A 20,549-nucleotide genomic window follows, 5' to 3' on the forward strand; every position below is an offset into this window, starting at 1 on the left:
GTAAACTTTTAAATACATCTTTGCACAGAAAGGAGGGCTGTGGATTTTGTCCCCCATAATTACATTGAAAGTGCATTATGAAGGGATCCCTTAATGGTCAGTATGAATAAGAGGAATGATTGCAGCAATGTGCCAATGTTCATTTGGGTACCTGACGCTTGTTTTAGGACAGACCTGAAAAATTGTGTATCCTTTAAGCGGGTAGTCCCAAGGTCTTTAATTATACTTCCACTTTTGTATAGACTAAAGGATCAGGCCAATTAAAATGTTAGACTAGATTACAGTCTGCGATGGTGCAGTCAAAACTGTGAAAGACATGTATGGTGAATCACATTAGCATTTACATCCAGTGTCAATTGTGTGACAGTATACTGAAGAGGTTTTGACGTTACTTCAGTTATCTTAATAGTGGGAAAAGCTGAATATTCGAAATTTTAACTTGACTTTGACAAAGGCTTTGATCTACACTAAAACTGCATCTATTACATCTGTCTTCTTTGCCTGCTTGTATTCCAGGTCAGTCAAGTCTAATTCTGCTCATTAGGGCTCTATATTTATCTGTTCTTTGTAAGCAATGGCTTTTAACATCAATGTGTTGAACAGGTTGACAGGAATCAAATTTTCAAAGGTGTAATTTACAGAATAAGGTTATATAACATTCTGACTTGACAAGTAGGTCCTTATTTTCTCCCTAAAGATTAATACACAATCCCTCTACTCAAGAAATAACTAATTATTTGATTTCATACTGGACATACAGGATCCCTCCCTGTAAACATCCACCTAGTAATTTTCTGTTGACCAGTTGCAGTGTTTTACCGAAAATAAATTTGTTGTGTGTACTGTTTATGTGTAGTACCATGAAGTTTTCAGTAGAGATAAGTAGAACATATTGTAAATTCATTGACAACCACCTACAGTAATATTTTACTTTAAGTAAAAATATGAAAATCACCAAAAATAGAGCTATGATGGTATAAACTAGTAGCAAATATTTCTCTGGGGAAGTCTTGCAGTTAGCACGCTGACCTTTCCCATTCTGAAATATCACTGTTCATTGCTGCATCATGCTCTATTATCACAGTGTTTGGAAAGGTTTTTAGGACACTTGATGACCAAAGTACCATTCAGTTATATAAGCTACTTCTTGTTAATTTGTGTCAAATTAAACATTTCAGTCATTTTCTGATTAAATTTCTGGCACATTTCATTGTTTTAAAGGATTTAAGTCACAATAGAATTCCTGTGAAACAGGTTGCGGGACCAGTATAAAGCAGTAGGTGTTATGCAGCCAGTCCTGTCATGTGACCCCAGTGTTACGGCCTCACAGCTGTATGAGTTATTTATGCTGGCGTGGCTTGAAGCATTCCACTTCAAAGTGAGACACACAAGCAAATGTACATGACCTTCTGATTTGACTTTATCAACTCTGTGGTTTCTTTTCATCTCCAGATTCTCTTGATACTGTATGAACCACTCATTGTTCTAATGTGAGACGACATGTGTAGTGAGAGTAGATACAAACACGATTAAAGAGGCAAGGAAAAGGGTATAATCTTTCTATCTAGGACTGGTTAATCTAGTCCTGATCTACATTCGCTTTAAAGGTATCTTGTGGAGTTTTTGACCATTAGTAGCGCTATGGATCAATGCTTTTCCAAATGAGATCCTTTTATGTTTGTATCATGCTTTTAAGCATATGTTGGATGTGATACACATTCCTGTTGCTGGTTTTAATGCTGTTCCACTGATCAACAGTTGCAGACAAATAAACGTAGCAATGCACAAGCATTGAAAGCAGCGAAGAAGACTACAAACTTGTAAACATGGATGTAAACAATGCGGTTTTCAAAATTTTCTTGTCTTGCAAAGTCAAAACATTTGTAAGGCATCAATTATACATAAAAATGCATTTTGGTGAGTGACGCTGAATGTAACACAAATTTATTTGCAAGAAAACACTGTTTAATTTGAAACATGCAACCAAAACTGATTTGCACTGTACTGGATTAGATAGGCATTTGAAAATGTATCCATGCCCTGGTTAATAAGTTAATACCATAGACTGTATATAAAGATAGACATATGGATAGACATATAGATGGAGCCACTTTGAAGCCCAGAGTTGCAGCTTATGGTCTGCGCCATCTTTTCCGTTTGGAGCCAGGACCTTCCAAATAAGGAGTGTGGGGTTTTGCCTTTCATGCTCTGGAAACACGCCCCACTACCTTGGGGCTAGCTTACTGGAAACACTGTGCAGTGCACACTTGGGCTAATGTGCTAACAGGGCAGGTATTGTAATCAAGTAACATTAAACTTACCAAAATATTACAACAAAAGTCTGACTCAGTGAGAGTCCCAGAGCCAGGGAGCAATAATTTCCAAAATGACCACTATTACACTTATTAGAGGACCCCAATTTAGCAATTGAGACTTTAATGACTCGTTGAAAAAATATGATTGACTTAGTATTTCTAGAGAGAAGTTGACGCTTTTTGAAGGGGAGTGGATTGGAGCCATCAGTGACATTGCACTTTAAGGTACTTCCGCATTGGCCTTCTGTCACAGTGACGTCAGGTTGCATTTCTCCAAAAGTTGACTCTGGTTTAACTTTCCAGCCTCAGTCCAGTGCAGCACCACTGCGGCCAAAACACCCACAGCCAAATCGCACCACCCCCATTCAAATGAATGGGACGACTGGTGTTTTCGCTGCACTGTGTGATTTGGTCTAAATATGGCCTAAAACCATGGTAGTTGCCACTTGGTTAATACACTGTCACAGGGCACAATGATTTATGTAACACCAATTCAATTCAATTTATTTATATAGCGCCAAATCACAACAAAAGTCATCTCAGGGCATTTTTCACATAGAGCAGGGCTAGACCATACTCTTTAATTTACAGAGACCCAACATTCCCTCCTGAGCACCACTTGGCCACAGCGGCAAGGAAAAACTCTCCTTTAACAGGAAGAAACCTCAAGCAGAACCGGGATCTAGGTGGGCAACCATCTGCTTTGACCAGTTGGGTTGAGAACCAGTTGAGCACTAGTGAACCAAAGTTGCACCAGCAAACATTTCAGCAACTCAGTTGTAGAAAAAGCACATCTGATGATTGGCCACTGCCAAGGATAGTTATGGCCATTTGACAACTCTTAAGAAACATGCACAACCATTTAATCTCTGAGTAAAGCTGTTTTTATTCCCAGTTTAATTTCCAGCGTGATAGCTAGGAAGGATACTGAGATGCATGGTAAATATGGGCCATGGCCTTCATATTTACCTTCCTCCTCAGGCTAACAGGTGCTGAGGACTGTTGATCAAGTCAGACTATTGTTGGTCAAACTGCTGTAAGCTTTCATTTAGGGATTTTGGACCCAGAGAGAGCCCAGGTGAATAGCCAGTCTGCTTGTTTTCCATTCACTTTTGTCCTAGTTATAGAAAGCACTGGGGGATTGTGGGAAGATTAGACCTATCTCTTCTGTCTAAAACTTTAAGGGTGAACCACAAAATGCTGCTGACAGCACACCACTGTATGAGATTTCAAGGTTTGGTAGCACCTCCAACTGAACCTTTAAAACCAGACCTGAGTTTCACACCATGTGACTGGTTTTATTAATGTAGGATGACAATGAAGGATTGGCCTATGAGATGAAGCGACACACTTTTCTATGACTATAGATAGCTGAGAACACCAAGACTAAAATTGGTGAGATATGCAACATCTCACACACATCAAGCTGAGCCTTTAAGCAATTTGTAGACAAAGTAGGCCAGTCAGCGGTGACGGTTCGTCTGTGTTCAATCACCGCTTCTCAGACTCTGACATTTTTCCCTTTGTCTTCTTGTTCATTTTCTACACAATCAAGAGGCAGAGGAGTGCAGAGAAATGTTGTCATGGTAACAGAAAAAAATAGCCAGGATGACCATTAGTGAGACAGACCTGATAGCACAATGTACTGTGCAAAGTATTTCATGACCTGATACTACAGCTGCAGCATATTACTTTGAGATTTCCTGCAGATAAAAAAGAAGAATCAAAAGTAAGAAAGTAGTATGAGCTTCAAGGTCACTACTCTGTTGGAAACTGGATTTTTGAATATCATTGCCCTAAGATGTATTGTTTGTACATTTCAATTTTTACACAAGCTCCTGAGAGCACATGTAGCAAAGCAGCATAATTGAGTTTGGTTCGTCTTCACTGTAATCACTGCTGTCAAAGTGGCCTGTTTCCCCAATCGCTTATTTCTTATTGTGTTTCCAGTGTCTCTTCTGGAAATTGAGTTCAAACTATGTCGCAAAGAAAAATGCAGTTTGGTTTTTGTGTAGTCCGAACCAATCACAAGCAGGACTGGCAGTTCACCATGGTCCAAAGCATTTTCCAGATTTAACACTGATGTCTTTCTATGGTTGAGACAAACTTTGGGAATTGAGCGTGTAAAATTGAGTGTCTTTTAGAAAAAGTCTTCCCAAAGCAGAAAGAAGCCGAACGAGATCTGATTAGTTAAGCACCCAGCTGAGAGGGTTTCAGATGAAGTGACCTTTTTGTGGTGAGATGATGAGAAATAGGAAAAGTTATTCATATTGCAGAAGTAGGACAGAGCTCTGCTTCTGTAGTATGTTATTTTACATCATACATTTCTAACACACGTTGTTATAAGATTTATGCACAGTTTATCGTGATACTTTAGATGCTGTAATCTGTATGCACACTTTTCTCTTCAGCTCTTGTGAAATTTCATTGTCACACGAACCAAAGTACACTGTACAATGGTCACTCTTCATGCTAACAGTCTCATACAGATGCTGCTCTGTGAAATTGGGGGGAAAAAAGTCAACCCAGAAATGATGAAACAGTTGAACTTCGCAGAAGTGTTTGGTCACTAGTATACCTGCTGGTCTGTCTGCTCATACTGTCCTGTACTGATAAAGACAAGAAAGACTTCATAATGTTTGGCTCCTCTAAAGCTGGAAATAGCCACTGAAAAGACTTCAAACTCTTACTGAGTTTAAAGCTCGTGATAAATAGAGTGTTATGAGAAACTTTTGGGCACTTGATGTTTTTTGTAGAAATTGCTATTTTAGAAATTTCTCTTCTCTTCTCTTCTCTTCTCTTCTCTTCTCTTCTCTTCTCTTCTCTTCTCATTATATTTATGCTGTGCAGTGCATGAAATACTTTTTGATCACATATCAATTAAAATGTCTATTTTCTATTTTTAACTAAGAGTACAATGACATTTGAATATCAAGATTTTCGTTTAAATATACAATATACAGCTCACTAACTGTGAGTATGGCATAGCAGCAGTTGTTGGATACAAATAAAATCTGGGAAAACAGAAGCTAGACCCACAGTAAAAAGCATTTAAATAGCATAAGTAGTAATAGCAAAGAGCAACAAAAAAAAAAACATCTCTGAAAAAGAATATCTGATGGAGAAAAGTGCTTTAGCCAGGAAAAGTCAAACATCAGTCAACAAACTGTAACCAAAAACAATTAAACTCTAAAAAATTGAGGATGCTTTCCTCCTCAAAAGACAAAGGAGACATGACAACCTATTACACAAAAAGCAGGTAAGGTTGCTGTCATGACTGTTGGGAATCCAACTGTTTTCTGCCTTTGTAGAAAACAGGTAGCTGATGAGTTACAAATACCCAGGGAGTCAGTTGGATTATAAAGAAAAGGAACAAAGAAAGAAGTGTGTTCTGTAACAGTGAATTCTACCAGTCTCCTCATTTTCTTCTTGAAGGGAAACTTTGGTATTTTTCAACCTGGATCCTATTTTCCCATCTTTTTGTGTCTAAGTGACCAATTTTTTGATTACCAAGTCTCGCCCAAGGAGAAGTCTTGCTCTGAATTCTCACAAGAGTTGAGTTGTTGTCGAACTCAGCTAGATATTCAGTAATGACAGAGTTGGAGAGCTGGGAGGAGTTTGTTGTTTTGGAGTACAGAAAACATAGCTTAATGTTATCGAGAAGATTATCAAAGTCAAGGCTGACTATTTAGCTGATTTTGACAACAACTCAACTCTCGCAAGATTTCAGAATGAGACTTCTCGTTGAATGAGACTTGGTGAGACACAATAATGAACAGACAAGATCAAGCAAAAGGTAAAGAAGAACGTTTTATTTCTCTGTACGGTCCTTTCTATAATGTTATCAGACACTTATAATAACGATCTGAGCCTGTCAATGGCAAAAACAAGCTCCAAAATTGCTGTCCCCATTAGGCACTTAGTACAAAAAGATGGGAAACAAGGGTCGAGGTTGAAAAACACTGAAGTTTCCATTTAAATACTTTACTAAGATACCAAGATTCGACAACAACCAAGCATTTGACTAAGTCAGAGAGACCTTAACAGAAAAATCTAGCATGCTTGGTGAAAGTGAGGTCAGCCTGCACCACACAGAGCAGTGGAAGCAATGATGCCTGGCAGTAGATACCTAACAGCCCATCCAAGGACGCCAGAGGCACCTCTCTCAGTCAGCAGCAGAGCAACAGGGTGGTTGCCTCAATCCAAGTTGGCCAGTTTAATGCCAAAGTCTCTAGTGGAATGCCAGACTCATTATAGCGGGATGAGAGTTCACTTTTCCTCTAACTATGTGAGCTTCACAGGGGATAATGAGCCTCCTGACCACTGGGAGTATGAATGCTTGTCTGACTGCTTCAGTCTAGCTTTTCACTCCTGGTTGTTTTGCTTCATGATACAACTTTCAAATCATAACTACTGTGTGTCTTATATTGCTGACAACATCTGAGAGGCTTTATAGCTATGTTATACCACAATTGAATGTTATTTGATTACAGCCTACTTTGTCCTAAATGCTTTGGCATGTACAGTTCAAAGAAATACATTGCAACTTGTAGTGAAGATTATATTTGGACAGTACACATTACAGCAAGACAAAGGAAAGGAAAAACTGGCTGGTTTCAAATCTATGGCATTAAGTTTAGAAGTCACACACCACTAACCCAGGACACCCCACTGCCACTTATTCAAAAGTTCAGTAGAACAAAAAAGATTTACACTTGTGGCTTTTTCTGTTTAGAATGGGTTTTTTTGCTCCATTTCCAGAATCACTTAGCTGAAGGTGGTTATCTTTAGATGTCATTGACTATTCACCTTGCCTTTCAAAAACATTCTTGCTGCAGGCGAAGCATTATGTGTGAAAGACCCAGATATGTGGGTCTTGTGGATGGGGGTGGGTGGGGGGAGTGGTAATGCTTTTGGTGGTGGGTACATTAGCTGCTTGGAGGGAGAAAACTGTGGACCTGCCACAGCAGAGATATCCAGCACTGGGCTGCCAGCCTTGGCGCACATCCCAGATAACTGTGACTCAACTGTAGCAATAATGTCCATCCAGTCCGCTCCCAGGTGGGCCTGCCCACTAAATGCCCATTACTATGTTTATGGTGCTTGTGGCTTCTTTGATTATTTTTAATGGCTTTCAAGGCACAAGCATAAGAGGCAAAGTCATACTCGGATGATAAATTTAAATACAAAAAGAAAAACATTGCCACAAAAAAAAACAGGAACTGTGTTGCTCAAGGGACCAAAATGTTTATGACTCACAATGTAGACTTGAGAAATAATAAACTCATAACTTAAACATTCGTAGTACAACAAAACAAAGAAATATGTTATATTACTATAATAACCTAAAAATAATATATTACTATTTAAGGCCATGAGCCAAAAAAAACAACAACACAAACAATAAAGTTGACATAATCCATTAATTGAGGCTCTCTGGGACAGAACGTTTAATATTTGTGCATTTCACTGCCCTCGGCTTCGACTAGTTGAGTGTGGTGATAATGTGACCTTGACCGGTGTCCTATAAGAGTCTACTGTGTGCTGTTCAGGAGAAGTGGAGACCTCAGTCTAGAGACCTGAAGAGGACATCAGTAAGAGCTTTAGCTGCATGGGTCTCCTGTGCAATGTAATATGAAACACTATTCTTCGATCAGGCCTATTTTCAGCCCACACATTTTACTGGAGCAAAGCTGATCTCCCTAACATGCACTCTGGGAGAATTTGGCAGGCACACACACACACACACACACACACACAGAGAGAGAGAGAGAGAGAGAGAGAGCAGACACTTGGCTGGCTTTCTCAAATCAAATTGGGGCTAAATTTGACCTTTGAGGGAAAGTCTCAGGTGTGCCTATCATCATCTACAAATAGTATCTGAAAACATCCAGATCTGCAGACAGTCGCGTTAACACACAATGAGCTGATATATATTTCAACTGAATTTTCAGTACACTTAAATACCTTTCAGTTGTCGGTAGTGTTTTTGCTCCATGTTTATGTCTTTGTTTGTCTCCTTTTCAGCACGGCCACAATCATCAAGTAAAATCTGACACTAGTTTTTGCATATTTGTCTTTCATAAATGGTAAATCATGTTGAGTTATGTTTGCTTGTTTTAATGAGCTGGTGATGCTGCCGCCACATTTCAACGCATTGGTTTGTGACACTATTTTGACAACATCAAGCTACCCAATTTGTGTCAAGGCCAGAAGACTTTTCCATTTTTGTTGTGCTTTTCTTCGCCTGAGCTCCTGTCAAAGTGGTATTTCACAGAGGTACGGACGGACATTTATTTTGCTGCTGTTTTCTTTCTCTCCGCAAATATACTTTCCCTGAGTCGTATATCTCTTTACGCCTTTCCCTTTCCTGCCCAATATTTTCACAGCTTTATTGCCCAAGTCGTTCGGTGGAGCTGAATTGAAACTGACAACTTTTGGTATCGCAGCTATAAATTTTCACTAAAAGGGGTGTTTTTATGTAGCTTTCTCCTGACAGCGCTCACATATTTGTGTACCATTACACTCAAGAATCAGACTCGCATATCAACCGTGAGTCTGATTCCACTCACTCTCCAACTACTTAAACATGAATACATGAATAACAAATTCACTATCGATTATTATTCTTTTTTAGTATGTGTTGTATATGTGACTAAATATAAAGATGATATGTATTTCATTGACCGTATAAAGACTCATTTTTGAAGACTTTTGAAACTGGTTGATTTGACACCATTATGTACAGAACTAAACATGAATGTATTGATAGTTTTCTTTAATTCTGCATCACACTGAGCTCCTTAGGTGGGCTCATCCACCGGTCATAAGTTCAGACAATTAAGGCTTATTAGAAACGGGTCCGACCTCTCCTGGAAACCTCCACAGACAAAAATGCTTCTCTTTTGTATGAGGTGCAATTATCTGGAATCAGCCAAACAAGCCTGAAAGGAAACAAACCAAATTCCCATTTTGGAATTTGCAGAATAATTTGCAGGCTTTCAAAAAACAATAACTCAAATTTGAAAACCGGTGCACAGATTTACTGGACAAATCTATGCAGCTTACTATCATTATTTTATGGGTTTTTAATTGTGTAATTGCTTGTGTTGTTTTTAATATGCGAGTACGGCTCTTCAGAAAGCGGCATTGACATGAGTGGATTGTTTACTGCTTAACTAGCAGTTTGCAATAGCAAACAAAACAGAGAAACCCTTTTACAATCAGCCCAATACATAAACTAATAGCTGTTTAATTTTCATTTGAGTGTGCTCTTTTGTGTCAAAGTTGGGTTAAACTAAATGCCATTGATGGGAAAAAAAAGAGAAGGGGCTAATAAGCTTTTCAGCTACTGCACCCAGGGGGAGTTCATATCAACCCTTCAACTCTTATCTATTTAAAACAAATGTCATGCTTCTCCAGATGATAGCGCTCAGAAGCCTTGGTGGCTCCAGTGAAGTTTTTTGCGAAATGACAGTGTCCCACCTCTCAAATTGTTTTGACATTTAATTTCAGTGAGAGTCAAGCCACGGCTGGTTTATTTGTATAGGTCTTAATCATTGCTGCGGACTCCGAGGACTTCAGTGCAGCTAAACTGAGAACAACATGCTGTTTGAAAAACGAAATGACTAATCAAGCTACTCATTCAATTAAGAGTTTAGCCTGATTGTTTTTAGAAAACAACAGGACTGAGGGCTGCCTATTGGTGGGTGACTTTTAAAACAAAATCTGTAAAACAGCTCTATCCTGACTGATTGGTTTTAGCAATAGAAAGGGATATTGAAACATCAGTTGCACTTCAGTTATACTTTTTGTTTATCATGTTCATGTGTAGGTGCTTGAAAAAAAGCAGGAAATATAAAACACCTTTGCAGATACAGTATGTTTTGCTGCTTTTCCTTAGAATACAGTGACTTGTTTTACATTTTTTTTCTCAGATTAAAAAGCATGTGGACTTTAAGAGTAAACAGTGTGAGGGTTTGGACAAAGCAGCAGGAGAATTCAAACAGGCTACAATTAGCTGAAACTAATTGATCATAAGGTTTGTTGTTGCCTGATGTTTGCTGCATGTTGATTTCAGCTTAGTGTGTTTTTCTCCTCAGAACTCCTAATTATCTCCTCCAAGGACTTAATGTTTTCAGTTCAGTTTGCTTCAAAAACAAGATTAAAAAAAAAAAAAAACTTGACAGATTTCAGTGAAATTTGATGAAAAAAAATGAAGGCCACTGGCCAAGGAGCAAGTTTGTTTTTGATGTGAATCTGGACTCAGTTGTGCCACCATGTGGCCATTAACAAACTACCATACCCATTCCCAGTTTTGAGGAGTCTGTCTTACAAAATAAACACATGAAGTCATTCATGTGTTTATTTTTCCACATCATTTTCCAGCTGGTTGTATTTTTGTATAATTTTGTAGACTTGGCCTTTTTGACAGAAAATGCCACAACAATTTTTCTCCGAATTTCACAACATTTTCCCTGCAGGTGGCACTACAGCAACATGATAAAGTTAAATAGTAACAGCTGAATTGTGTCTGACTAACATTTTATATTTTGCACATACTCTTCATTCAACAAAAGCCTAATATTCCCTGACTTCTACTTTCATACTCTGTCGGGCGCACATGCGGCTATGGGGCAACAAATTGCCACTTAGTTTGATATTATTACATTAGTTTATTTAGACACTGATGAGAAAGTAGAAGCATCAGTATTACTAAAGACTCATTGCTATGATGTTGTGTTTGATGTGAAGAAGCAAAGTGATCTGAGAGGAACTGACATCCACCCCCCAGTTTATAAAATCCCTTCTGAAAATAGAAGTTACGCTGACTTAAATATGTACATCAGAAAAACTTTTTATCCTAACCCTTCACACTTAGTACAGATAATATATTGAAATGAGTGAAATAAATGCAAATGTAAAATTAAATTGAATTATCTTGTCCATGAGTACCTCAGCACCCGTTATATTAATATGGTTGGACATTTCAGAGCAGATAACATCCTGCAGAATCATGATGGATTCACTCCAACGATTCGCCTCCAAGGGAGACAATCACTGACTAATATTATCACACTCTTGTAGCTTCATACTTAGCTCTATATTTGGGACAGAGCTGATGGAGGGCATATGGACTGAAAAGATGTGATTTTTAAAATGATCGCTGTGTGGTACTGAAGCAACACTTCAGATATAATTCAAAGGAGCCAACTGACAAGCTGCAGCTCATAAAGACTTCACTGGCCCCCTATGTCTGTCCATGATTAAATTTAGGCTAGTAACAGGGGGAGGTAAAAATATGTTTGTTTCTTTTAATTAATTTAATCTGTTATGTTCATTTGTCTATGCAAACCAATCTTTGAAGTGTTTTTGTGACCAATTACTTGAGGTTTAGGGTGAATTGGATCCTTAAAAGCCAAACTATTTAAAAGATAACTCCCTATCGAACTGCTTCACCGTCTCATTATAAAGGATATAATCTCAGCCTCCTATAGTTTGATGATTTCATCTGTGAATATCTTTCAGAGAAATCCTCTGTGAGACAGCAAGGTGTTTGTTCACGGTGTTACATCCACTTGCTACCTGTTCATGCCTTGAAGAAAGTCTCTGACCGAAAGCTCGCTAATTAAAAAAGATCCTTGCACAGATTTGAGTGTGCGGTTGCTTTTTTCATTCAGTTTGATATTTTTTTAGCTCAAGCACCTCAGCTAAGTCTGATACGAGGTGAGCAGTGTATTTTTTTATCTATTTTTGATTACATAAAGAAAACAAATTATCTGGTGTTGTGAAATGCAGAGTCTTTATCGCTTGTTTACAAGATGTAAAATAATCTTCAAGTTCAGCTCCACCGCCACCGGATCAAGAAATGTGTTTGGTGTGCAAACTGTCAAGTGGCCCATCTTGGCCAGACATGCCAGTTTGAGCACTGATGATACTTGTGCAGAAGTTTGAAGTGCAATCTGGCCAAGATGCACAGTGTACAGAAACACCGCAGCTGTTTATTTATGCCTCCTTGTTTTGGGAGACAGTCCAGACTTTATCTGATACTTTCCAAAAAGACCGCAGGTGATATTACATGATTGCTTATCATGCTAATTTAAATAGCAGAATGAATAATGTATTTGGCTCTTTCTGTTATAGTGTCTCTGATGGGTAGAGAAGCTAATAAGCTGCAGCTGTTTTTTGCTTTCAGTCCTCACTAAAACAAAATCAGCATTAAAAATATCAGCCATTTATATAACCAATGTTATTATGTCTGTCTGTGAGGGGCACTTATGCATCCTGAGTGAAAAGAGGGCAGTGCTGATGGCTCCCTCCTCACTCCTCACTCCTCTGCCTGTTTGGAAATGAAAGGAAGATACCTGTGTGATTACATTATGCAGGAAAATGGATGAAGACACCTTGAACCATCCCTTATAATTACACTAGATGGCGATAGTTATCTGTGGAGCTCTCACTTGGCACTTGGCTTAAGTGATTTTATTTGCTAGTCTGTATCAATCTGTACTATTTCTATGATAACCGTATCTTTCTCAGCCAGTTGTAGCTTAATTTCATCTCTACATAACGCAAATTTTCGACCCTTTTATGATGCTGAGTTTCACACTTCACAAAACAGACGGTGTTATATTTGTTGTGAATATATATATATATATATGAATAGAGTAGAGCACAGGGGTTCAAAAAGATGTGAAGTAAGGAATTGTTCCTAAATGTTTTAGTCAAAAGGTTTTAGATAAAAGGTAAAATGTGACAATGAATGTTAAGACCTTTCTTCACAGACATTTCAATCTTCTGAAAAATATCTCTATAGTAAATTCTTCTCTATTATAACTCAGATTATGGTTGTAAAGACGAATCTTACTTAGCCTACAAGAATCACTCATCATGAGGGAGGAGAATATGTCTGATGTACCTGTATATATTATAAACCTAATAGTGTTTGACTTCTTCACAAACAAAAAGAAACATCAGCTCTTAGTGCCTCCCTGTGGTGAGATTTTCACTAAGCACATGGAGAAACTTGTAATGATGAACATATTTCGATAAACACTGCACACTCTCATAGTGAGAGTGTGAAGAAATCCAGTCCTTCTTTAATTATGTTCAGCACTCCAAGCTGTTCCACGTTTCTGCAGCGGGTGAATTCACTTGATTGTTTGTGACAATTCAAAATGTACAAACAACAAAACACGTCTCTTTTTATTTTGATTGTTAACAGACTCTTGCTAAAGAAGATCATCATTTGTGTCTGGATTGTGGAGGACTACTCTCCCAGGAACCCTTGGCCTTTGTAGCCCATGATGCATATGCCATGTGGGTGTGGGATCTGGAGTTTAGCGCTTCAGGCCTGAGTAAATACTGCAGCCATTCCAGGCATTGCTGTGAATGGTGGAGGAAGGAAATGTCTGTAATCAGGGTAACTTCACTGTTTCCCATAGCTGAGTCAGGAAGTAAATCAGTTGCAGGGAGATGACAGTGGATGAAGAGAGCGTGCATATCTGACAGACAAAAAAAGGGAGAAGTCTTCGGTGACCTTTTAGTTTTCAGCTTTGCACTAAAATGCACCCTAGTGCAATGCATCATATTTTACTTCTGATATGCATCTTCAAAAGGACTTTTTGTCACACTTTCATGCCACATTTCTGCCGGGATAAAGTATATTTGCGTGATAATCAATGTGTCTTTTATTTTACCTCTTGCTGCCTTCATTGTATAGGCTGCATTATACCCATTTGAAAACAACACTGCACACTTTATATTCCTGGCATTTATAGGGCAGTTAATGCTTCCCTTGTGGTCTGGACTGTGTTCTCGCAGCCCGCTGCTCTGACTGTCCGTCTCTCTTGAGGCTGAGGCCATGGTTACGGTGTTATTATTACCTGTTATTCCAATGACAAATGTTATTCCCAATCTTTTTCCGGGGACACAACAAAATTGCAAGCATACCACTCGGTAAATGCTGATGTAGAGTGTATTGTCAGAGAGTTCAGAGAGTCTGGATTTAGGCCCTCGAAATTAAGATAACCACACGTCTCCAAACTGTTCCAATTTCCTAATATTCCAAACCGAATAAGCAGGCATGGAAAAGTTATATGGTGCCAAATGCTGGCTCTATGCCTCTCTAAGTTGGTGCATTCACAGTTATTTGGAGTAATTACTTTTTTCACACTTCAGGAACTCCAAAACTCTCAGTTTGTCTGTTGACATCATCACACCAGTCTGCCAAATGCTAAAACCAGGTTTCTGCTAATGTAATTAGAATTAAAAGCACATAGATCTAATTCAATGAGAGGACTATAACTGACATAAAGTAAGAAGCTTTCCCCTTGAGTCAACAGTGCTGCATGCCTGTGATTATATTACATAAAGTATAACATGGCTTAGCAGTCTACAAGCAGTCCACTTGCAGTCCTACTTAAGATAAGAACATCTTAAACATCTTCTCTTCCCCTCTGCATTCATCAACTGTGGACAGATAACAGCAACATACATACTAATTTAAAGCACTTTGCAGCCTTAACAACGTTGTTAAAGTAAGTGTTTTTCAAAAGATCACTTTATTGCAGCTTAAAATTCACACGTTTCCTCCTTTTTCTATTTTCTTGAAGCTGCCACCCTCAGATCAAGAACACTGGATTTTAGGATCTACTATGATACTCAACAGTCCCTGTCTGGCTCCCAGAACAACACCACGAGTTGCAGCATGCCAGTGAGCAAACAAGAGGTTATTTCTGTCCGTGGTCGACCCCTCACCGACCCCCTGCCAAGCACGCTGCTGGCTGGGCCCAACCAGGAAGAGAGAGGGGAGGGCTGATGTTATGTGCGACCGCTCTGAATAATGGCCACTTGAGGGTTAATTAGACTTATGGGAAAGTTTTGGTGGTTGAAATCAGGGAATGTAAGAGGGGAAGTGTGAAGGAGTTACCCACCCTTCGCTGTAGTTGTAACATTATGTTTTCTTACACGTTGTGGGGACACCGTTATACCCCAGACAGAAAAAAAAAAAACTTTTTTTCACCACTGCTTGTTCTGGCTATAGTATCAGCTATTTTTAGCAGCATAGTCTGCCCCTGCTTTATAGTGCTGAGTTCATGTGGTTGATCAGTGGTAGGAAAATAGCGTCCCGTGGGCCAAATCTGACCCTCCAGTATATATATTTGGTCCACTGACAAAAGCTGAAGTTTTGACTTTAATAATTCGCATCAAAACTTTTATATAATTCTTCACAAATCTACTGTAGGTAACAAAATGAACGCAAGACTCCTATAAATCCAAATCAATGTTACTTCTATACTATCCCCACAGGAGGAGAGGCATTAGAACTGCGGTTGTGCCGTGCTATTTGAATAGTGAATGGTCCTGAAATTACATCTAATAAACATACCAGAAAGGAAATTTTAATGTGTGAATTCCAATATCATTGTAATTCCACACTTTAGCCTATTCGACCATAACACATTTATTTTTCACGCACACAAATAGTTGGCAGTTGAACACAAATGGTGTGTTGATGCCATTTTTTTTTTTTTTTCAAGGTAACAGCAACAACAGTACTTTCAGTCAACCACGAATGAAGCAGGCCGCTGTGTGTGGATAACAAAGTACGTCTCTAGTCTCAAAGTGCAACACAGAACACGAACTGAGTATTAAATGAAGCTGCAACTGTTAGCCATCAGTTATTAATGTGAGAAAGACATCTGTCCGCAGATACAACACTAAACAAGGTTATAAATAAAAAAGAGATAGAGGCATGCGTTTCCACTGAAGCACTTAATGGCCCTCCAATGAAAAATCCTAAAACTGGTCCATGTTTGAACCTAATTGCTGACCCTTGTGGCAGAAGTTTATTTTACACAAGTGAGTGACTGTGAGAGATACTCATCTTGTCAACAACATGTTTTTTTTTTGCTTTTATAGAAAGATTTGATATCTGGATGTCAATTTTTTCACAATTTACATCGTAAAAATAATCGTATAAAATCTTTTACTCCCATTAGCTGATTTTGTACCATTGTAGTCAGACTTTTGTCTGAATGCATCCCTTCTTTATTTACTGATTTTCAAAAAGAGCCACAACCAAGGAGATCATACTGCTTCACAAAGATTTTTCATTCCGTGTTGACCATGGTCCTTTCACAGGTATATAGATAAAATGTGTAATACCTCTGTCTATCTAGAGCTAGAACTCTCAGATATACTTATAATGGCATATGTACATGGTATAAAATTTTCTTCTCAACCGTAAATACAGCTTTGACAATGAGAACGCTACAGAAACAGTAGTAATATATCATTATCGGTGCATTTTCGCTGTACTTGGTCAATGATATGATGACTTTTTAAGAAAATCCATGAGTTTTTAATCAATTGTACATCTAAAAGAATGAACCGAAGATGAGGGATCAACCACAAGCACATTTTATGGGATGCTTCTGAACAAAAGGCCACATATATTATCATATAAATACATCCATCTGATGCTTTGGTGTGACTCAGGTCTGTTTTCTGGACATATTGCACCACTATGTCGTAGTCATAGTTCTAAGTCAGTCCAGTCAGCTTCATTGGTATTTGGATGTCATGGAGAAACTTACTACAAGTCAACGACAGCAACATTATTTATCTGTATTACAAAATGAACAATTTTTGTATGCCCTAGCTTAGTAATCTTGGTGGAACAGTTTGTTGGTTTGGCATTATCATTCTTGCCAAAGCTCAAACGTGGGAAGGAATGTAAGTCTGATTGCTCATGCTCAAGCAGTTCATCTAAGAGAGCAAATACAAATGATATCTGTTTGGACATGCTTGAGTGTAATCACGGTTTGCCTGTGGGCAAGTGTGTTTGTATGTGTATACGTTCTTAGATGTGTGTGCAATTTCTTGTTTTTGGTGATGATGTTAATGCGGCCGTTGCTGCCACAGGCCTGCCTTTTTTAGCCTCTTGTGGCAGCTGCATGTAGCACAGCTTCAAAGAAAACTGGAGGCCTGTAGGGATTTCTCTCTGGCTTTCCCACCATCTGCAGTGGCCTTCATGGGATGTGATGGTAGTGGGTGTTGTGGAGGCTCCCCTGTGAAAAATGAATATCCAATTTTACTGCAGCCTCTTTCAACACATGTAGACTCTCCCAAGATCATTATATATGCTTATATTTACTACTTGAATCACATACCTTTATCTATTTAAAGGCTTCAGGCACCAGCCAGCATACAGAACATTTTGACTTGTGCCCCATCATTAAAGCACATTCTTGGTTTATTGTCTTGGACCAAACTTAGATCCAGGTGTTATGTGATACGCCTAATGCCTTTGCTGAAGATAATGCCATGGCAGCGACCCAGACTTTTCACTACCATGATAAATAACTCGTCTAAAGCTTGAAATGTCAGTGCTTTATAAGCCTGCAATCAGTCATCCAGAACCCAACACCTGAAGCTTTGAAAAATAGTTTGATTAGCAGATTCTGATTAAACTGAACATCTGTCTTTGGTGTAGCAGCACATGCTCAACAATGTGCTCGCTAAAGTCAAATCGATCTTATTCAGTCTGACGTCTAGCACGCAGAAGGCCAAGAATGAGCTTTGTGTTATGGAAGGAGCTGTCTTCTGTGCATACCTGCAGCTAGATTACTTTAAATGTGAGACTTATCCAGACCTTCCAAGGGATTCTTCCTGGAACCACCCCAGTTAAAATCCAGAAGGAATTTGACGCAGTCTGGGTTTTATAGGAAATACCTACGTGAGCTGAAAGGGGCTGTATGGATGACTGCCTCATCATTGTGCACCTGAACTTGATTATCAATGTGCCCATCAGCAGGCACCATCAGAAAAGGACAGTTACTCCCAAAGCCATTAAATGGCGGTTTGGCTTAAGTTCTTTCGAGAGTGTCTTTGACCTTTAGTGTTGTTCTTTTGTGATGGAGGTTAAACTCAATCAAATTTTGTTTGACCTTGACGCTTTGCTGTACTGTAAGCAAAATTAAGTTGAGCATGATTTAGTACATTTTAAGTATTTGTGTTTACACTAGTTAGAAACTCCCACATGGGACTTGATTTTAATAAGCGCTTTGATGTTTAAAGAAACTTTATCTGGGAAAAAGAAGTGTGGCTTTTGGCTCTGAAAAATAATTTGATACCAAGGGTCAGGAGTCTAATGAGACTGTCTAGATCACAGTGTCAGAGTTTCTGTGCATTTTCTCACCAAGACAACATTATGACAGCACAGCTGCAGCGCAAACTTAACTATCTGACATCATCTGTAAAAATAACTGCAGGAAACATTGTAATAATATTGGCCTTTTGTTTTGTATCATACAGTACACTGTACTTTTTATCTTTCACTACACAAAAGAAACATCATGCATCACTTCTATTTCAATGCACTGTCATGACATAAGTGGAAAATATAGTTGGATAAGCAAAGGATGTTAGGTTCAAGGAGAGTATTACAGCATTATTATTATTAAAATATACAATAGACTGCACACAACATGAGTACATTTTTTTGGGAGCTGACCTGTCATTAAAAAAGGGAGGAGATTAAAAAAAAGTTTTACATCCATATTTGGGTTCACTCATCAATCAGTAGATGACAGGTGTTAAGTATGCAGTCCAGTAATTAAACTAGTCAACAGCACAATATACTGTAATACAGACACAGCACAAGCCATCAATTCTAAAGAAAAGCTGGATCGAGTAAAATCACAAGAAATCATCTCTCATTTTTCTACATATACAGGAGTTTTGACTTCATACATATAAAGAGCAACTTAAATGTAAAAGAATTACTCAGGCACAGAAATATTCTTACTTCTTCAAGTTTTATGTGGGAAAAAACAGCGTTTTGGTTGAAATACCTATGGACCAGAAATGTTGGTGTTTTTTAAACATAAAATGTAAATTAGCACGAGGAGTAGTGTGTCTGAATTTTTATATTTGTCCTGCATGGACGATGTGAAACAGAACTAAGATGTACAAACTTTATTTAATCTCAGATAGTAGCTGTAGTCTGGCTTTTGGTGTGATCCTGTCAAGACTTTGAGTGCGACGACTGCATCCACACTGCAAAGTGTTTCTTTGTATTTCTCTTTACATTGGGAACAATAGTAAACAGTCAGATATACAGCGCTTACTGCTGTGTGTCTGCTGTCTTGCTAGCATAATAATTAATGAAGCAGTGAATAAAATTGCTGCACTTATGCTACAGTACAACATAAAGTAAAATAAATGGACACCCATCATGCAATCATCAATATTTTTTCAGGCCTAGGCATAACAGCCTTGATGGTGTGTACTGGAACTGACATAACCAGTGTAAACAAAGAAGCATCGGGATGGAGTTAAACACGAACGGCACTCTGACGGCTGGCAATATTCTTGGCAGAGATTCAAGACTCATGTTACAAATTGCCCTACAATACCAACAACACTGCATTGTATACCAACATTGCAGCCCCTTTTCACCATGTAGATGTTGTAACTTCCTAATGCCAGGTAATCTATTCTACTACACCACTTAAATACTACCAAACTTTGTTGATATGTATGTGAATGTAAACATGCCATTATTTTAGGGGCATCGTCATTAAGAGTAAAGAGAATAATTGGTACACTCTGGAAATGGGAGAGACGAGAGTGGCGTTGTCCGCCCTGGGGGGATCCATAGCTCGTAATTACAGAGATTCTCATCTAGAGGGGAGGCCTAGACTGAAATTGTGCAATGTTTGAGTCATTGAAATATACTCATCCCACTGTCACTATGCTTAAGTTTTTACAGGAAGACAAAACAAGCTAGTCTAAATATTATAAAGAACATACTGTAGGTATTCAGACAATTTAGAAGACACTGTCAGAATCCAAAAGCAAAAATCTCTCAGATTACTACTTAAAATTATAGTTATTTGAGCACCTGATCACCTGTTTTTCAATGCACTACTTTTTGTATATTGTGATTTTCCATTTGCTATCTTCAACACACTCACCATCACAAAAACAAAGATAGACGTATAAGGGAATAATGTCGATTTTTGCTCATGTTTGGCTAATGCCTAAGAAGGCCTCGCTCCTCTACACTACTAGAAGTCGTCTCCCCAGAGCCCCTGCTGCCCCTGCTGCTGCTGCTGCCGCTGCTGCTGCCGCTGCCTCAAGGAGTGCAAGAACGACGAGTGGACCAAAACTTGGCCTAATCAGTGGCCAAAACATGTGAGTTTGGTTTACACATACAGGATTGTA

At 38.6% G+C, this 20,549-nt stretch overlaps 1 protein-coding gene across 3 annotated transcripts in view; it reads left to right on the forward strand.

Moving 5' to 3' along the window:
* The window catches only part of mrtfbb (myocardin related transcription factor Bb), a 79,833-nt gene that overhangs the window by 44,091 nt on the left and 15,193 nt on the right, over positions 1–20,549 (forward strand). For 2 of the 3 annotated variants that reach the window (XM_067571086.1, XM_067571088.1), the window contains exon 5: positions 14,930–20,519. The gene's annotated coding sequence lies outside the window, so the exon portion shown is untranslated. The remainder of the gene's footprint in view (positions 1–14,929; positions 20,520–20,549) is intronic. The other variant, XM_067571087.1, reaches the window with a different exon arrangement.

Source organism: Thunnus thynnus, chromosome 17 (assembly GCF_963924715.1).
Source record: "Thunnus thynnus chromosome 17, fThuThy2.1, whole genome shotgun sequence".
In the NCBI taxonomy this organism is placed as follows: Eukaryota; Metazoa; Chordata; class Actinopteri; order Scombriformes; family Scombridae; genus Thunnus; species Thunnus thynnus.